At 55.0% G+C, this 19233-nt stretch overlaps 1 protein-coding gene across 4 annotated transcripts in view; it reads left to right on the forward strand.

Annotated features, from left to right (window-relative positions):
• Nucleotides 1-328: 328 nt before the first annotated feature.
• The window catches only part of Elfn2 (extracellular leucine rich repeat and fibronectin type III domain containing 2), a 50230-nt gene continuing 31325 nt past the window's right edge, over nt 329-19233 (forward strand). For 2 of the 4 annotated variants that reach the window (XM_057791973.1, XM_057791974.1), the window contains exon 1: nt 329-866. The gene's annotated coding sequence lies outside the window, so the exon portion shown is untranslated. Of the gene's footprint in view, nt 867-8462; nt 8603-19233 lie in introns of those variants that run through there. The other 2 variants (XM_057791976.1, XM_057791975.1) reach the window with 2 other exon arrangements.

Consider the following 19233-nt stretch of genomic DNA (forward strand, 5'->3'; position numbering starts at 1 on the left):
AAGGCACATACACACACAGAGTGACAGTCAGTGCCCTGGTTGGAGGCAGAGAGAATTGGAGACTTTGCGAACTCGCTGGGTTACCTTGGGGCAAGCACTCTGCTGTCCGGCCTGCAAAATGGGAACGCAGCAGCCCCACCGCAGGGCTCGTCAGCGGTTACGCATGAGACCCCAGATCAGGGCCCAGGCAGAAAGGGGTGCACCTGGGGGAGGAGGGTCGAGGATGGGATTGTCCTCTAACGGGCGCTGCACCCGGGGCAACTTTGCCTCCAGCTGTTGAATGAGCTGGCGGAGGTGGTGGTGGGGTGGACCGAGACACAGCAGGGTGCGAGGTGCCGAGGCGGGGCGGGGCCGGGGGGCGCGCTCGGCGGGTGCCCGGGGCTCGGCGGTCCGCGGTGCCGCCGCCTCACAGGGCGCCACAGCTGCAGCAGCGCCGGAGCCCAGCGCGGCCCCCGCCCGGTGGCGTGTGTCTGGGAGCGCGCTTGTGGCCGTGGAAGCAGCCGGCGGAGGGGCTAGAGGGTCTGCAGCGGAAAAGCCTGTGAAGGGAGCCGGGACCCGGCTGAAGGGCCGGACCGACAGACAGACACAGTGATCTCCAGCCCCTGAGGCACCCCGCCCCGTGCCCGGGCCCTCTGCGGGCGGCAGCCCTGCGCGGCGGGAGGCGGGGGTGGCAGTGTCTGCGCGCACACGCACGCTCACAGACACACACGCCCGGGCCACGCCACAGACACACGACACGCACAGAGCCACGGCCGGCCGCTGCGCACACTCGCACCCGCGCTCACGCTCGCTCTCCGGCGCAGGCCCCGCAGCAGCCGCTGCCCGGAGGCGGTGGCATCCTGCTCGGATCTCAGCCCGGACTGGAGGTGAGTGAATTCCTCTAGATCCGAGAGCTGACCAAGGCTGGCGGAGACCCCGGGAATCCGGGCTGAGCTGAGGGCGCCCTGGCCGTCAGCGGGGGTGGGGCTTGAAAAGGGACTCGGGAGGGGAGGATGAGCCAGGGAGAGTCACTCCGGGTTCCTCCTGGTCTGGGGATCCCTGTAAGACCCCCAGGGGACCACCCTGCGTGAGGTGGTGGGGGTGAGGCTGGGCGGAGGCGTGGTGGGAGGGCAGGGAGGACCAGCGTCGAGGTGAGCATTTTCGGAGTGGTGGTGCAAAAGCTTGATGGAAGATGGTTTTGCTAGCCAGTGCCACACCGCACCTCTCTGGCCCCCATTTTGGCAAATCAGAGGCTCTGATCTCCCTTTCACTGAGTCCTGGCGGGTCAAGGAATTCATTTTCTCACTGGTAAGGGGGGTTGACGGAGTGGCTAAGTGGCTGGCTCAGGGTGAGGGAGCCTGGGTGCGGCTTGTCCCCCTTCCCCTTGGGGGCACTATGAATTTAGTAGGTGGAGCAGAGTTAGGGTACATGGGGGACCCTTGCAGGGGGCTGGATTTTTTCCTCAGAAGGGCTGGTGTGGGACAAGCCCAGAGGCACCAGCATAAACGACATACTGCAGCTCTGACTGGGCCCTGCCACTGCCGGATGTGTGTGTTCGCGTGTTTGTGTGTGTGTATGTTCAGACTGCAACTGGCTAGGAGGGGGCAGAGGGTGGGTGTGTTGGCTGGTGGGGAGGTATACGCACGTGGGAAGGGGTGTGTATTGACTGAGGATAGACCCCACCACCACACACACACACACACACACACACACACACAGAGTCTGTGGCCCAGCAGGGCTTCCTCAGAATGTTTGGAGAGCTGAGATGTGTGTGTGTGTGTGCATGTCTCCCTGTGTGTGAATCTGCGCACTTGGGGAGACTGTATGGAGGATGTAGGCTGCCAGGCCTCGGCGTGTCAGGCATGACCAAGGAGAATGAGCCAGGGACATTGCTGGGAATCTCAGTCAGCTTTGGAGATATGTGGTACTAAAGGGCACTTTCCGGGGCTCTGGACTCTTCCTGCCTTGCAGTTGCTGCAGAGGCACTGATCCCTTGTTGAGTTGTTGAGAGATACAGGTGTTGAACTGATTGTGTGTGTGTGTGTGTTTGGGTGTTTGAGTGCTCATGCATGTTTGTGTGCATGCGTGCTCTTGTGTCCGGCTGCGGATGTCACTGTCAGCAGGCCAGGCTGTGGGAGGAGAAGCTGGGGGGGAAGGGGCAGCTGCTGGCAGTACCTGGAGGAATGTGGTGGAAGCTGCAGCCCTGGCTATTGGCTTCAGTGAGGGAGGAGGGGCATCTCAACACCAGGAGCTGCACCGCGGGGGCTGGGCATGTTTGCATGTGTATGTGTTGCTTGGCTCATGCTGTTTCTGTAGCCTGTGGGCACCTGTGGGACATGTCATGTCTAGATCAACAGCAGGGCATGTGGGCTTGCACATGCCTGTACATGTTGTCTGGTATGTGGGTGAATGCACACTGGGTGAACACACGGTCTCAGCTACCTATGGGCCCTACATAGGGGGACCTCTGGACCAATATCCCTTCGTCAGGAAAAGAAGAGTAGGAAGACACTGGGGAGAAAGAAGTGTGTGTGATGTCAGTGAGAACCTTGGGCTGTGACATCAGCTTCTGGCTGTTGGTGACGTCACTGGGACAGCAGTGTGAGGGCTACCCTCATAGGCCTGGGCATGTGATATCACTGTGCATGTGGGCTGAGTGTGGTCCTGTCCCCTGGGAGGGAGAAGAAGAAAGGAAGGGAATGGGGCCTCAGAGCAAGCAGTCTCTCTCAAGGAGCCCCCATTTCCCGGTGGTTCTCCTTTTCTTAAGACCCCTCCCAGCTCTTGGGAGGCAGAGGCAGGAGGATCTCTATGGTACTTGCTAGCCTCTGAGCCTCTCAGGTCTGTGTTGGCCTTGTCCCAGAAGCTCAGGCACTGTGGGCACCTATGTTTGTAGTTGTCCATGTGGGTGCATGGGCATATGTTGAGGGTGCCTGGGGCCTTGGGTTCTAATCTCAGTTTGCCAGTTTTTGACTTTTGTGATTTGGGCACTCTCTCCCCACTTTCCTGTCAAGTCTTTCACCTGTCACTTGTGGAGGAGGCTGGAGGTGAAGGATAGGGTCACAGGAACTACAGTGGGCCCTTTGGTGCCTGGCAGTGGGTGGAGCTCAACCACGGCAGCTGTATCTTCCATTTCCTAGACCAGCCTCCTCCTCCCCCCACACCACCCACCCCTGGCAACTCCTGCTTGAACTTTGCAAAGAATTTTATTCTTTTCTTTCCCAGGGTCCTCGCATCCCATAGGTGGGTGGACTGGCTGCTGGTCACAGGGCTGCGCTTAGGCAAACTGAGGTCAATGAATTCTTTCCTCCACAGGGTGGCTTCAGGGACACATCAGATCAGCAGGGAAGGGGACCTTTTGTGCCACAGGGGGTGAGGTGAGTCAGGGTGGCAGCTGGGTTGAAAGGTTACTGGCTATAGTGGAGGTTGCCTGTGGCTTTCACAGATTTGCATAAAGACAGGCACACCCAACTGCTGATCCTTCTCTGGTGGGGAGGGCCTAGGGTCTCTGATACCCTCATGCTTTCTCCTCCACGTGGCCTCCTTGTCACTCCAGTACTGTTTTGGAAGGAGATTGGAGTGCTAGGACCACACCTGCCATTTCTGGTTGTATGGCATTCTGTAAGTAGGAAGAACTGACTGCTTAACCTTAGGATTTGACGTGAGGTCAGGCCCTGCACATCGCTTGCCTCTGCTAAGATTCTAGAGTCCAGGTCCTTCCCTTGCCCCAAACCTCTCCCTTCCCCCTGTGCTGCACTAGCCAAGTCCACTGCTTCTAAGTTTGACCCTCCGTACCCATCAGGCTGCTTGGGTGAGAACAGTTAAGAAGGCTAACACAGTTGTCTCCCTCCAGCTGTCCCGGCCGATTCCTGATCAAATTAACCTCCTCCTGGCTCAATGAACACCCAGGGCAGAGGCTCTGACACCATTCCTGGGCATCATGTCTGGGCTTGGGATAACAGAGCTCCCTTTCCTTCAGCTCAGCCCTGCATACAGTTTCCGGGAAGCCCTTGAGGGGCCCTGACGACTGGAGAGCCACCTAGGCAGGCCAGAGGAAGGGGTTGGCTTCAGAGAGCATTGACCAACACAGTGGTAATTCAGAGAAGTCTATCAATGAAGGTCTTTCCAGTCCCTGCCTAGGCCCTGGTTTGATATACAATCTATAACTCATAGATATAATCTATGGCTCTTGTTTCATCCCACAGAATCCTTGTGTAGTAAGAGCAACTGTTATTCCTCATTTCACAGACAGGACACAGGGAGTTGCAGACCAGCTCAGGGCCATAGAGCAGTGGAATCCAGACTGGAACTTTACAGGTAGACTCTGAAACCAGGTTCTGTTCATTCCTAAACACCTTTGCCAAGTGGGCCTGGGTCCTTTCATCTTGGCCTGTCACTAGCGCCCTCTCTGGTTGTAAATGGGCACTAGGACCTGGGAAGCAGTAGGTGAAGGACCTTGTGTGATGTAGGGACAGTGGGGCCAGCCCCCAGGTCTCAACTTTCTCAGCATTTCTTTCTCTGTCTCCACCCCAGGCCTGTGATATTCCTGAAGGCTGTTCTCTGATTCTGGCCTTCCACGATGTCTCCAGCATTGTGTTAGTGGGTACCTGGCAGTGTGTGTGTGTGTGTGTGTGTGTGTGTGTGTGCATCCTGCCCTTTCCAGCCTGTACTTCTCATCCCCTGAACTGCACAGGAACCAGTTCAGGAAGTGGGGAAGGGTCTGGGAGTTACGTTCTACCCCCCAGGGTTATGTCATGAGCTGGGAGAGGGTAAGGTACATCCTCTCTGTCACCCCCTCTCTCTAGGGGATGTGGGAAGTGACTCCCAAGGGTTGCTGGTCTGTCTGTTCTAAGCCAGCTCCAAGACTCAGACTTGACTCAGTTTCCCTCTTGAGTGTTGTCTCTTTCCCACTACAGTCCTCCTGGGGTCTTGGAGACACAGATTCGGGGCCCATTTGCCTGTCCTCTCTGCCCTTTTCACGACCTGGGAGGGATTTCACAGGTTTGCTTGCTTGCTGTCTGTCTCCCACTGCCTGCCAAACTCCGTAGGTTCTCAGAAAACACTCATCAAACTCACATTGCTTTCATCTCTCTAAGGATGGTTGATGTTGCTCTCATCCAGACTGTGCACACATCTGTGTACTGTTCACCCAGAGAGAGCAGCAGGCCCCAGGGCTCAGACAAGCACCTCTGGAGACGAGTTCTAAGCCTCTGGCACACAGTAGGTCTTGCTTGACAGGCAGTCTTCATTAATGAGTCTTCTGATCAGGAAGAGCTGGAGCTGCAGGCTGGGGGCAGGTGTTGTGCAGTCCCTGGCTGGCTGGGGGAGGCTGGGTTGCCTTCTGTTCTGGGCAACATGGAACTCCCTTGAGCCAGCACCTGCTCTGTGCCAGAGAGGCATGAGAGACTCTTTTGCTTGTTTAATTTTGGTTGCCGACGTCTGGTGGTGGAAGCTGGGGGCTCGGCCAGGTGGAGAGAGCAGTGTAGGCCAGGGCCGTGGAGGCAGGGAAGCTGGGAGTGGATTTTGAGAAGGCAAGCCTAGACTTGTGGTTTGCCGCACAGGCCTGTGAGTGCCGGGTAGAGAAACAGGGAATCATGCATAGTTCATGTGGCTTGGAGCATGCAGATCTCTCGGGCCTGTTAAAATGCAAGTTTTGAATGCTTAGTGTGAGTTCAGTTCACATGGGGTGGGGTGAGGGTTCAGGAACCTCACTTCAACACTTTCCTTGATGATCAACTCATTTATGTTTGTGGTTGGATGACAGTGAAGTGTATGGGGAGTACGTTACGTGTTCCTTCGGGTTTCTGAGACTCTTCCCACACTATGAGGAGGCAGAAAGGCTAGCCTGGTCTTCCTGAGGAACCTGAACTAAGAGCAGAACCCTGCCACGTGTGACGCAGGTGGATATGGACCGGCGATCTTTAGCGTGCTTTGGTTGCTATCCTGCATGGGTTCTGAGAGCCCCTTACACAGCCCCTAGATGCCACTTGGTAGCACTCCTTGGCACAGATGATCAAGAGGAGACAGTCTGCGGTCCCGTATTCGAGGTGAGCACAGCTGGTAAGGCTAGGTCTCAGAGGCAAAGAGCTGGAGAGGAACTGCCCAGCACCTTGGACAGAGTACCAGTTCCTCCGCGGAGCTGGGCCTGAGGCTGCGCATCGGAGGGTGCTAAGCCAGAAAGGCATCCCAGAGGAGGCGCGTATTCGGTGGGCCGGGGCTGGTCCCGCGGGTCGCCGCCGCCCCAGACACATCCTGCAGCTTCTCGTCCCTGCCTGGCATAGCCCGCCCCCGACTCGGCCGCCGCTTTCCGCCTTACTTCCCTGTGCTTAGAATTTGCAGCCGCAGCCGCTGACGCTCTCGCAGCCAATTTCACGGGCTCTGGGCTCGGTTCGGTGCGCAGGATGGATAGCAGCCGGCGGGGGCGGGTCGGGGTGGGTGTGGGGACACAGCGAGGCCCGCAAGGTGGTGGGGCAGGAGCGTGCCCCAGTCAGACTGGGATCCAATGCGCATACCCTGGGAGCACTGCAGAGCGTGCAGGCATGGTCGTGAGTCCTGGGGTTGGGTGGCAGGTATGCTTTGGTCCCAGTGCCTGGGAGGGGTTCCCTGTGTGTAGGCAGGCTTGCGGACATGTATGTGTTGGCGTGTGAAACCTCTGTAGGGTGTCCTGTGCACGGGGGCGTGTTTGTCTGGGTGCCTTTGGCAAGTTTGAATGTGCGAGCAGTCCACAGTAGGGGGTTAGTGTGTGTGTCTGTGGGTGTGCTGATGTGTGTCTCTGCAGTGTTCCCGGGAGTGTTGACACAGCTGTGGGGCTGTGTGTTAGGACTTGTGCCTATATAGCCCCCTCCCCCCCAGTCCAGGCTCTGTGGGCGTGTTGGTTCTGTCTGGGTGCACTGTGTGGGTGTGTGTCTAGAGTGTGTTCTATGGGATGCAGCCCTGCTGGCCAAGGGTCTCAGCGGGCTCTCCACTAGGACTGGGAGCCATTCTGTAAGCTCCCAGTCTTGCTCACCCTTCCTGCCTCTGGGTGGGGGTGAAGGAACCCAGGCAGGCAGGGCCTCAGTGTTTATGTTCTGGGTGCGCTGGCTGCCAGTGCTGGGTGGGTCTACATATGTTTGTGAATGGCACTGGCGAGGGGGTGAGGTGTGAGCCCCTGCCTGCGGGGGAGGTCTGGGAGTGCCATCTGGGCTGATGGAGGATGTAGGACCAGACAGGCGAGGGGCCCGTGTGTGTGCACAGCACGTGTGTATACATTCGGAGACTGAGCTTGGCCTCCGTCATCCCTGTCCCAAGTATGTCTGTGCAGGTAGAGAGCAGACAGGTATGTCAGCCTGTGGTGAGAGGCTGGCAGGGCAGGACTGGGCAAAGGGTGTGTGCCAGTCATGTGGACTTCTGAATGAGAGGGGGCATGCAGGATCAGGGGGCTTGTCCTTACTGGCTGCAGCCCACTGTGTGGCTTCAGTCCATGAGAGGGGCTAGGCATTGCTGGTGATTTGGATGGCTGACAGGAAGGAGACACAGATGGGCACTGAGATGAGGTGAAGGCTGGATGTGTGGGCAGTGGGCATTAGATGAGTATGTCCAGTGTGCGGCCGCGACTGTGGATAAGGGGATTTGAGAGGTCCATTCTGACTCGGGTGCCCATCAGGGAGTCAGGAATTGAGCAGCAGAGTTGGAGACCCTCTGTTCTCAGAAAATCTTCCCATCTGTTGATCACTCTCCTGCCACAGGACTTCGAAGATGTCTGGGGGCTCCTGGCCTCTGGCTGTATCCCTGAACCCCGTGGTATGCCTTGGGGAGTCCCCAGCCCGCCTTCTGTGTTTTGAGGCCCTGCCCTCCGGTGCTCCTCCCCCACTGGTGCTCTTTTTACTTCTGTCTCTAACCAGTTTGCCATATGATCCATCTTTAATCCCCCATCTCTTGTCCCTGCTCTCGCCCCCTTTCCTGTCTTCCGTGCGATCTCTCAGTATCTCTCTATCTCTCTCCCCATGCCTCTATCTCTGTCTCTTGCCATCTCTTCCCATATGTCTCTGTCTTCATCCCTTCATCTTTCTCATCTCATCTCTGACTTCTCATCTCATCTTACTATCTCACCCATCTCTCCTCATATCTCTTTATCTCTTTCTCCTCTCTCCATCCTCCCCAATCCCTTTCCCTCCCCATCTCTCTTCATCTCTCTCCTCATCTGTCTCTCTCTGCATCTCTCTATCTCTGTCTCTCCCAGCGTCTCAGCCGCCACCTTCCTCCATCTCTGTCTCTAGATCTGTCTCCATCTCTCTCCCTTTCCCTCCACCCCTCCCTTCCCTCGGCCTCTTCTCTCTCACACTGATATCATTTGTGGTATATGCTGTTGCCATGGGAAACCTAAGAAAGAAGTGAGTGTACCCTTCAAGACTTCAGCATTTTCCCTCCTCCCTCCTCCTGCTGTCCCCTCCCTCTCTTCCTCCTCTCCCTCCCTCCTTCTCTCCCCCTCGCCTCCTGGCAAAGCAGAGGACTGAGGAGCTGCTGCACTGGGCCAGGACCCGAGACCCTATTGCCACCGCTGCTGCTGGGGCTGCCTGACCTCCTTGAGACCCGGGTCAGGGACAAAGCCTCACTGGCTGCAAGGGCCCCCTTTGCCGGCAGACATCTGGTAAGGACAGGGTCCTTATGACTGTGAGTGTGTGGCTGTTTGTGAGCACAGTTCACATGACCCGGCCTTGCAAACCTGTGATGTAGCCCAGCTTCAGCCCTCTGAGATCCCTTCCTGCCAGTCCCAGGCCCTGCCCCCAGCCATGGGCACCCCAACCTTGCCTCTTTCTGGCTCCCTTTCCCTAAGGCCTCAGAGGCTCCTGGCAAAGTGGCAGGCTGTTGGGGGCTGGGACAGTCCTTCACTGTGGGTGAGAAGGAAACACCGCTTCCATCCTCTTTGCCTAGCTTAGAGGCTGACACTCCCTGGCCTGTGCAGGGGATGTCTACATTTGCTAGGAGTGTGGGGGGGGGGCAGCCTCTGGAAGGTCTGGGAGAACACGGCCCCGTTTCCCTCCAATGGGGGCTTTTCACCAAAGAGCAGGCTTACGGAGGGTCTAGGTGAGAGCTGACTGCAGAAGATGCTTCCTGTATGCATGTGGGGTCTGATCCCCTGTCATTGAATTTTAGAGGTGGCAGGAGAGCAGCCTGACTCCAGGAGCCTGCAGGCAGGCAGGCAGGCAGGCAGGCAGGCAGGCAGCCGGCACTGTTCCAGTCGAGCTATGGTTGGTGGCTGCCCCAGAGAGGAGAGGCTGTCACTGTCAGCAAGGCTGTGTTGGTGGTGGCCACGTGGAGGGAGCTGTTGTCCAGGCAAGCGGGGCGGGCGCTGAGTGACGGCAGTTGCTGTGGCATTGTGGTCTCCATGGAGAGAGGAGGAGACAGTGAGGAGGCTGGTTGGCTGGGCTAGTGTTGGTGGTTGCTAAGCAGAGAGAGATGCTGTCTCTAAGATGTGGTGGTCTCCACGTGGAGGGCCGAGGCTACTGAGATGTGCAGGTCCCAGAAGGGGCTTCTGCAGAGGGAAGGTGTGGCGGACTAGTAGCAGGGAGGGGGCTTCAGGGCACTCAACGTTGTTGTTATGGGGTGAAGTGGATGTTTTTTTGGGGGGTGCTTTCCCGTGGGTAAGCCTGAGCTTCTTGTCCCTTCTACTGCCCTTTCAAAGCTTTCTCTTGTTTTCTGAGGGGACCATGGCCTGTCTGGGACTCTCTTACCCTCTCCCCTCAGGGCCTTTGTGCTTCCAGGTCCCCATCTGGACACATGTTCATTTCTTGTTCCTGTGCATGCTGGAGACCCGCCAACCCAGTGCAGTGCTCTGGGCATCTGGCATTATTTCTGCCTTTGAGGTCCGAGCTGAGGCAGTTCATTGTCTGAGGTCACCCAAGAAGTCCAGGCCCCTGGCTGCTGAACACCCAGTTTTCCAGCACCCTCTTTCCCTGAGAAATCTGCCTTTGTCTCTTCCACTCCCTGGAATTCCCTGGAAGCAACATTTCCTTGAAATAATAACAGGAAGTAGTTGAGAAAAATGCTGAACTTCTGGGTTTGAGTCCTGTGACCCTGTGCCTTGGTTTCCTGCTCTGTACAATGGGAAAGAGGTTTCTGTCTCCCTGGGTGGCTGTGTTTGGGACACGACATGGATACCTAGCATGTTTCTGGGTCATAGATGACTCACAGCAGGTGACACCATTACTGTCCTCTTAAAGGTGACTTCAATGTGATTTCCTGCTATTCGTGGGAGGCCAGTGGTCTTGTCCCTAGAGATCTGCCTCCTTGTGTCCTTTTCCCCAGTTCTCTAGGAATGGGAGCAAGGTCTCTTGGTGACCAATCAGCATGGAACTCTGTGTGTTTGTAGGCTCTGCAATAGAGTCTTCTGCTGCCTGCTTTGGGTGCACTGTCCCCAAGGGGTCCCAGCTATTGCCCGAATCCTTGTTTTCTGCCTTCCTTCTTGGGGTTCTGTGTTCTTAGACCTCTAAACCAGTCATGGTCTGGGGCACTGCCCACCTAACTCACTTAGGGAATGTCTATCCTGTCTACTTTTGTGGCACCACAGGGGTACTAAGGTAAGGGACTGCGAGGGGGTACTAAGGGCGACACTGGACATACTTGAGGAACAGGCAAGATGACCGTCTTCAAGGAACAAGGATCTTGGTTCAGGTTCTGGTCTAGAATGGTGACCTCGACAGTGGAGAGCCCCTTGCCCCTTACCCTCTCACCCTGTCAGCCTTCTTTGCATTGCCTGGGGGAGGGGACAGAGGGCTGTTCTGGGTGACCTCAACTGGTGTTAAGAGGTCCAAGCACCCCTCAACTTTAGCTGGGCGTAATACCAGACCCTGATAGGGTTCAGCAGATGTGAAGTGGGCAGGGGGACTGGCAGGAGCCCAGAGCTGGGGACAGCCAGGCTCATGTGGTACCCTCTGTAGGATCTCTGGAGCTGCAGTTTTCTTGCCTGTAAAATGGGAGCCAGGATAGTGCAATGTGGAGAACTTTAAATGAACTAGGGTACGAGGAAGACATCCCCGACTGATGGGGCCTGTGACCTAGCTCCTGGGTGTTGAGCCCCTACTGTCCCCATGTCTCTGGGTTCTGAGTCTCATCTCATTCCTGGACTTTAATGGCTGGTCCTTTTGTCATTGCTGCTTCCTGGCTGGCTGTTCCAGTTGTCACTTCTTTGGGAAAGGTCTCCTTACGGCCCAGTTTGTCTCTCTGAACCTCCTCACTCTTTCTACTTATGGCTTTGAACCCAACTAATAGTGCTTTTTAATTTATTTATTTATTTATTTATTTATTTATTTATTTATTTTTTTCGAGACAGGGTTTCTCTGTAGCTTTGGAGACTGTCCTGGAACTAGCTCTTGTAGACCAGGCTGGCCTCGAACTCACAGAGATCCGCCTGCCTCTGCCTCCTAAGTGCTGGGATTAAAGGTGTGCGCCACCACCTCCTGGCGCTTTTTTATTTTTTAAAGTCATTATTATATGTGTATGTCTGCATGTGTATATGTGCACCGTATGTGTGCCTGACTCCTGAGGAGGCCAGGAGAGGGTGTTGAATCACCTGGAATTGGAATTATAGATGGCTGTGAGCCACCATCAATAATTAGTGGTGCTGAGAATTAATCCCTGCTTCTCTGGAAGGGCAACTGGTACCCAACTGCAGACTCATCCCTCTAGTGCCTATTAATTTGTCTTTATTGTGTGTGTGTGAATGTGCCTGTTTGTGTGTGTGTGTGTATGTGTGTGTGTGTGTGTGTGAGTGCATGCACACTGCACACATTGTGTGTTCTGGTGTGGGCATATGTGTGGAGAACAGAGGATATCCTTGGTTGTCATTTCTCAGACACTGTTCAATTTCATTTCCCTTCCTTCTCCCTCCCTCCCTCCCTCCCTCCCCCTCCCTCCCTCCCTCCCTCCCTCCCTCCCTTCCTTCCTCTTTCTTTCAAGACGTGGTCTCTCACTGGCCTAGAACTCACCATGTAGGCTAAACTGGCTGGCCCGTGCAGTCCAGGCTCCATCTGTCTTTACTTCAATAGCAGTGATATTGCAATTAAGCACCTTTTAATCTGAAATTTTAAAGAAATGTATGTCCTGGGGACTGAACTTAGGTCTTCCTGCTTGGAGGCAAATGTCTCCCTGTGAGTTGTCTCTCTAGCCTAAGATACTGATTGTGGCAGGGTCTCGTGTAGCTCAGGTTTGCCATGAAGATGAGGATGATCTTGAACTCCAAATCCCCCTTCTATCATCTCCTTAGTACTGGGGTCATGGGTGTGCGCTGCCCAGCTTTGATACCTTTTTTTTTTTTCTTAAAAATGATTTATTTGTTCTTATTTTATGTCCATTAGTGTTTTGCCCACATGTATGTCCACATTAGGGTGTCTCCTGTAACTGGAGTTGACAGAAAGTTGTGAGTTGCCATGTGGGTGCTTGGAATTGAACCTGGGTCCTCTAGGAAGAGCAGCCAGTGCTCTTAACCACTGAGCCATCTCTCCAGTACCCTTTGATACATTTTTATTTATCTGTTTACTCTCAGACCTCCTAACCCTGTGGTGTATGGGCTCCCCAGAACAAATTACTGCCCTGTCCCAGGGCCTGCAGGGGATCTGGCACACAGAACGTCATTAACTGTGTGATGAGCACATGGGAGGGCAGCTCAGTCTTTCCAATCCCATTTTACACAGGGCAGGAGTGAGACCGGCTGGGCCTGGGCAGCTGGTGACGGGTCCTGTATTTGAGCCTTGGGCTGATGGACTTTTGTCTGCTATACTGCAGCAGAGTCTTGCTGAGAACCTTTATGTCCCAGGGTTAGGACTTGATCCAAGCTCCAGAGGCAAGATCACAGAAAGCTCTTGGATGAAGAAGGCTTAAGACGAAAGGGAGAGTTGGTGGTAGCAGTTTCGAACAGTCAAAAGCAGTCAAGTCAGCAGTTCATTAGCTGGGTGACCGTAGGCAAATTATGGAACCATTCTGTGCCCTCAGTCCATGTGACTGAAAAATGGGAATCCTCTCTCAAAGTCTTCAGGGCACAACTACTTTTGGCTTTAATCTTTAATGTGCAGGTTTGGCTTTGAGATCCCCTCCCCAGAGCGGAAAGATAGTATCTGTGAGCCATCCAGTCTAGCTGCCCTCACAGTTAGCTTGCACGGAACTAAATCTTTGATTTCTTGTGTCTGCACATGTGTGTGTGTGTGTGTGTGTGTGAGAGAGAGAGAGAGAGAGAGAGAGAGAGAGAGAGAGAGAGAGAGAGAGAGAGAGAGAGAGAGAGAAAGAGCATGCGTGTGCACATGCGGGTGCCAGAAGGCAATATCATGTATCATTCCTCAGGTACCATCCACCTTGGTTTTCAGATGGATTCTCTCACTTGTACCTGGAGTTCCTCCACTTTGACTAGGTTAGTCAGAAAGGAGCCCCAGAGCTCTGCCTGTCTCCTCTTTCCCAGCCCCGAAATCATAAGCCAGAGCCACCATGCTTGGCTTTTTGTGAGGGTTCTGGGCATTGAATGCAGATCCTCAGGCAGCAAGCATGTTACCAGCTGAATTATCCCCCCAGCCCGAGGTGTTGAATTCTGAAAAGGGACATTGTAAGTGTACAGGACAGGCCACACTCTCCCCTGCCAGCTTGTGCTCAGTTTCACCTCATCACGTCAGGATGGGGAGGAGGTGAGAGAATTTTAAAGAAGAGAAAGAAGGAAGCGGGTTTGTTTTATTTTAATTATTATTGTTTTTGTCTTCTGAGACATGGTTTCTCTGTGCATCCCTGGAACTTGCAGAGATCCATCTGCCTCTGCCTCCTGAGTGCTGGGATTAAAGGTGTGCGGACCACCACCATCCAGTAGGAGGCTGGTTTAACTGAGCTCCTACTGCGTGCCAGGGACCTTCCCCTGAGTCCCTTCCATGGCTATCACAGCCCAAACAGCACAGGGGAAGCATCTGAGCCACTGAGGTCTGAGCACTTCTTTACTAGGGCATGGAGGGGTTGAACAATGCTCAGAGCTTCTATAGGAAGAGGAGAGAACAACCCAGGTATGGGAAAGGTCTTTCCTGCTCACCTGGGCCATGGAGAGGTCTTTCCTGCTCACCTGGGCCATGGAGAGGTCTATCCTGCTCACCAGGGTCATGGAGAGGTCTATCCTGCTCACCTGGGCCATGGGATGTGGGGTTAATGCCGTTAGTATGGGTTGTTGAGCATCTAGCCCCATTTTAGAGCCGGACAAGGGGTGCTGAGACAGACAGATGGCTCCCTGGCTTGGCTGTCCACCCCACTGGCAGCCACGCAGGGCAGGGAATAGATCTGGCCTTGTGTGCAGCATCCTAGTGTCTTGCTCAAGACCCCATTTGTTTGGGGAGGAGAAAGGGGGGTCTGTGGTACCCAACAGAGGTGGGATTCATGGATGGGGCCTGGCAAGGAGGGTGGCCTGCCTGGTACTGGCCCGGCCTGGAGGAACGCCAGTAGGGAGGCTGAGAGACGAGGGAACTGGGTGTGGCATACTGCACTCAAGGAGGGGGCCATGTGCACAGAGGGCCCAGGCAAGAGGTGGGCGTCACACTCTGGCTTTCTCATCTGAGGAAAGGGAGTTCCCAGTGTGAGGGGGCAGGGCTTCCTCTAGGATCCCTAGTCTGAGGGCGGAGGTGCTGGGGGTGTTCTGAGCTAGGCCGCTCTCTGTGTGCAGGAGAGGCTGGCCCCCTTGCCTGTAGGGTCCCTGGGGACCGGAAGGGGTGGCGGAAGAAAGGCCATGGGTAGGTTTTCTGCACTGGGAATAAGACACCCTACATTAGGTCCACTTTAGAGATGTCACATGCCTTAGTTTGCTCATCTGGGAAATGGGGGCCTGACGTGCCCTGGAAGGGATAAACAGAGGTAGAGTTGGAGGGAGACCACACACACACACACACACACACACACACACACACACACACACACACGGCCCACAGGGCTGCCAGGGCCTGCATCTGGTGAATTCTAGAAGCTGCCATAGCTCTACCCTCCCACCCACCTGGTGGCCACACTGAGTCACAGCCCAGTTAATTCTGCTTTAATGGTCGTAGGCATAGAGAGAGTGGGGAGGGGCTGTAGGCCTCCTCTTCCACCTTGTGGTGTGACCCTGGCTAGCCCCACCCAGCTCCTGCCCTTGAGAACAGGGGCTGAAGTGAATGGGTAGACGTGGACCTTCCCCTCTTACCCAAGGGCTGGGCTTTGGGGATTGGGTGGGGAGGCAGAGCTCTCCGGGAACAGCCCCATCGCAAATGATTGACAGCAGAGGAGAGATGATGGCTCGGGAGCCCCGGATACAAGCAGAGCCGCCACGGGTGAGCCTTTTCTGTCCTGCCAGACACTCAGGAGGGCTGGCAGGGGTGACAGATTAGAGCTGAGAAACTCCTGGGCTATGACGTGCGATGATGCAGGAGGAGTTAAGCACGTGGGTCCACAGTCAATTTCCTGTTCTACCCGTAGCAGGCTGCCCGGTTCCGTTCCTCGCTAGCCCGAGGGGATGCTCTTCAGTGCCCAGCCCCACCCCTGACCCAATAAGTCCTCCCGAATGCCAGCTCTGTACCCAGATTCCTGTTGGGGGGGAAATAAGTAAGGCTCTGAGGTTGTTGGAGACGGGCATGGCCTCTGGTGGCCAGGACTGGGAAATGTGGGCGGGCACGTCTGCCTCTGTAGCTCCTCCCACCCGCCTCACTGCCTTTGGAACAGGGCCTGAAGACTCTGCCTTTGGAATAGACATGTGGGGTCTGTTCTAGCTTTGTGCCTCTCTGTGGCTCAGGGAAGATCAAACTCCCAGCCTCAGTTTCTCCACCTGTAAAGGGGATTAGTGTTGTTTGGACTGAGCAGATAAAATAGGATGATGGCCTCTGCTTTGTCCGTTGGGCACATGCTGGACACTCACCTGCCATTCCCTGTGACTGCCTGCTTCTCCCTTTTCTGATTTGGTGATGGAAGAGGCCTTGAGCAGTTTCTGAGCTGGGCTACGGGGGCCTGAGCAGAACTTTTCTCTTGGGTTCTCCTTCCTGCTATATCTGGTCTCCAGCTCTCCGCCTCAGCCCCTCTGGGCCCCACAGCCTTCTCTCTGGCTCTTGGCCTGGAGGGAGCTGGGTTGATCTGTGACGCGTGTGTGGCCTGGGCAGTTTTGCCATGAGGTGGGCTTGGGTTGGAGGGCATCCTGACCAAAGAATGTATGGGTTTACAACCCCGTTTAAGGGTTGACACCTGCTCATAGAATGTGAATAGAAAGGACCAGGCTGCTGTCCCCAAGACCCCCCCAAAGACCACCACTGGGCCTGTCTTCAGTCCCTCCAAACACATGCACAACAGCTTTTTTTTTCTGGCTGCGACACACCACAAAGCTGGCTGGGTACCCGCACAGCGAGTCCGGCAGGGTTCCTGTTCCCCTCAGGCATAGCAAGAGCTTCCGCATCCCCAACTTTCATGGGCCTGTTTCTCTCTCTGCAGGAGGTAGCCAGGCATTGCCTCCTTCATAGAGCAGGCTTCCTGGGTGCACCCTGAGACCAAGGTGGTGGTTCTGGAGATCGGCTTCCGGGTCTGAGTGTGGGCATCTGGGTTCCCCTGGTACCTTTTGGCTGTGCATATGCAGGAACCCATTCTAGATGGGGTTCCAACCTGTCTGCTTCTGCAGAAGGGTGGTAGCGTAGAAGAGAGTGCTGGATGTCCCTCGCAGTCCCTGCCTGCCTGACATAGGCTCATGGGTGTCCAGGGGAGCTTTTGTGTGGTGGCGACAGGGTGTGCCTAGAAATCTGTTGTGGTCTTCCACAGTTGAGGTGGGATTAGGGAAGGTGAGAGACAGTCCCAGGAGAGGGAGTGCAGGAGGCTGGAGAGGGTCTAGGGACTTTAGCCCCATGCTGTCCCCTGCTTTGTCTACCACAACTGTCCTCAGGTTTTCCTTTCTTCTTGGGGTCTGAACTGGGTGGGTCCTAGGAATTTGCTCTGGGCAGGGAAGCCAAAGCCAGGATTTGAGTTGTCACACTGGCTCTCACCCCCTGTGGGACCCAGACCTTGTGTAACCCAAGAGTCAGAGGGGATCTATTATTATTAAAATCGCTTCAATAATACCTGTGCCAGGCGCTAATCTAAGAAGGTCCCAGGTGTTTATTAAGCCTTCAATATCCCAACAAAATAGATACTATTATAGCCCTACTTTACAGGAGGGGAAGCCAAGGCACAGAGAGGTTAAGGATCCTGCCCATCACCACACAGTGAATGAATGAATGAATGAATGGTGGAATTAGGATTTGAACTTCCTAAATCTCCAGCTGCTGCCTAACCACCTTCTGTTCTAAGTACCCTTGGTGATCTTGAGAGCAGAGAGGCCAGCCCAGGCCATGACCCAAGCTTTAAATGTCTGGGAAGAAGGCCCTACCATGGGTGGGAGTGGCTGCTTGCAACCAGGTTGTGTTTGAGTCCTTAATTTAGCATTTACCAACTTAGTGGAGCCTGAGTTTCCCCATGTGTAAAATGGGGTAACAGTGGTCCTTTAGTAGGGCTGTTATGTAAATCTGGCACAAAGAGGCCTGCGGCCCCCCGGGCACACAGTAAGTGCTCAGCACATAGAGTGGGCACTGTGATGGTTCTGTGACAAGGTGAGGGGCACACAGCAGAATTGAGCATGCGCTGCAGTGTTAGACACTGGGCTATAGCTAGGAGTAGGGGGAGTTTAGTGGACACACTGGCAACTCCTCCTCAGGGCTGCCCACCTGCCCACCTGTGCCTCTGCCAGGGCTTGGCCTGGAGCATAGCCTGCTGTTTGTGATGTAGGTATTCCACCAGCAGTTGTAGATAAAGAAATGACCCAGGGTTGGGGATATCGCTCAACTGATAGAATGGTTGCCGAGAACACAGGAAGTCCCGAGTTCTGCCCGCAGCACTGTATAGACCAGATACCGTGGGGGAGGACTCTAACTCCAGAACTTGGGAGGTTAGGCAGGAAGATCAAAAGTTCAAAGTCACTCTCAGCTACATAGAAAGTTCCAGGCTAGCCTGGGGTACATGTGACCCTGTCTCAAAATAAATAAGCGAACAAACGGTATTCTTAAGGCCACTTGTCAAGTGATTTTACCTTCAACTCCCTCCTGGCGGAGCTGGTTTAGAAGAGCAGGGGCTTCCCAGAGTGCCAGCAGGGGTTGACCTGGGACGTGTTCCTCATCTTTGTCCAGTACAAACGTGAATGTGCATGCAGAAGAGAATGCTCACGCACTGTGCTGACGGGAGGGCTTCCCTCGTTTTATTAGCCTAAAAAGATTCATCTCTCTGCCAAGTCCATGGGCTGGGTACCAGCTGTGGTACCTGCCTCTCCTGCAGCCTGTGCTGTCTGGGGATGGGGCAAGAATCCTGGGAGGGTCCTGGGATGGTGGAGCAGAGGAACCCTCACCCTCACCCATAATCTGTTGGGTGCCTGACAGCTTCTGTCTTGCTCCTGGCCACGTTATCCAGAAATCCCACTAGCCCAGACTCACTGCTTGCTCCTCATCTCTACCCTGCCACTTCTACCCCTCATAAGCATTTTTTTCTGGGGGGTGGATGATATTCCCCAGGACCAGTGTCCCCTCCCCATGCCCGAGGACAACATTTCTGATGCCAGGGAGGAAATTGATAAACACGGAAGGCAGAAATCAAGTCTTTGTTTCCCTCTCTCCCCCATCCCCTGAGCAGATGCAGAGGGGAGAAGGGGGACTGTGGTTGGTTCCTGAGGTAGGGAACCAGGCTGGGGGTGGTGAGTGTGGCTGAGTGTGGCTGAAGGCAGTCGGGGGAGGGTAGGTAAGGATGGGAGGCGTGATCCCAGGACCCTGAGCAATTTGCCCTGTTCCTGGAGGGGAGATCCTGAGTCAGGTGCTTCTGGGGGGCACCATCAGCCCCCTCCCCAACCATTGTGACATTGTGAATTCATTTGTTCCTGTCTCCATGGCCTATCATTGATTATAACTGCTATCACTTATTGAGTTCTTACTGTGTGCACTGAGAAGGGTTTTGGGTATCATCCAGTCTTCAGGACGATGGTGTGGGACTCAGAGAGGGAAGGTGACCTGTCCAAGTCACACAGCTAAGAGGCAGGGCAGAGCTCAGATCTCTGCAGCCTCGTAGCCCCATCCTGTGAGCTGCCGGGAGGAGAAATCAAGGTGAACCTCGCGACTGTAGAGTGAGTTAGCGCTTGCTGTGTACAGACAGGGGACAGGCTTTTTTGAGACCATGGTCTGGAACTCACTGTGTAGCCCAGGCTGGCCTTAAATTTACAACCCTCCTCTTGCCTCTTCCTCCTGA

This window comes from Chionomys nivalis, chromosome 17 (genome assembly GCF_950005125.1).
Source record: "Chionomys nivalis chromosome 17, mChiNiv1.1, whole genome shotgun sequence".
Lineage (NCBI taxonomy): Eukaryota > Metazoa > Chordata > Mammalia > Rodentia > Cricetidae > Chionomys > Chionomys nivalis.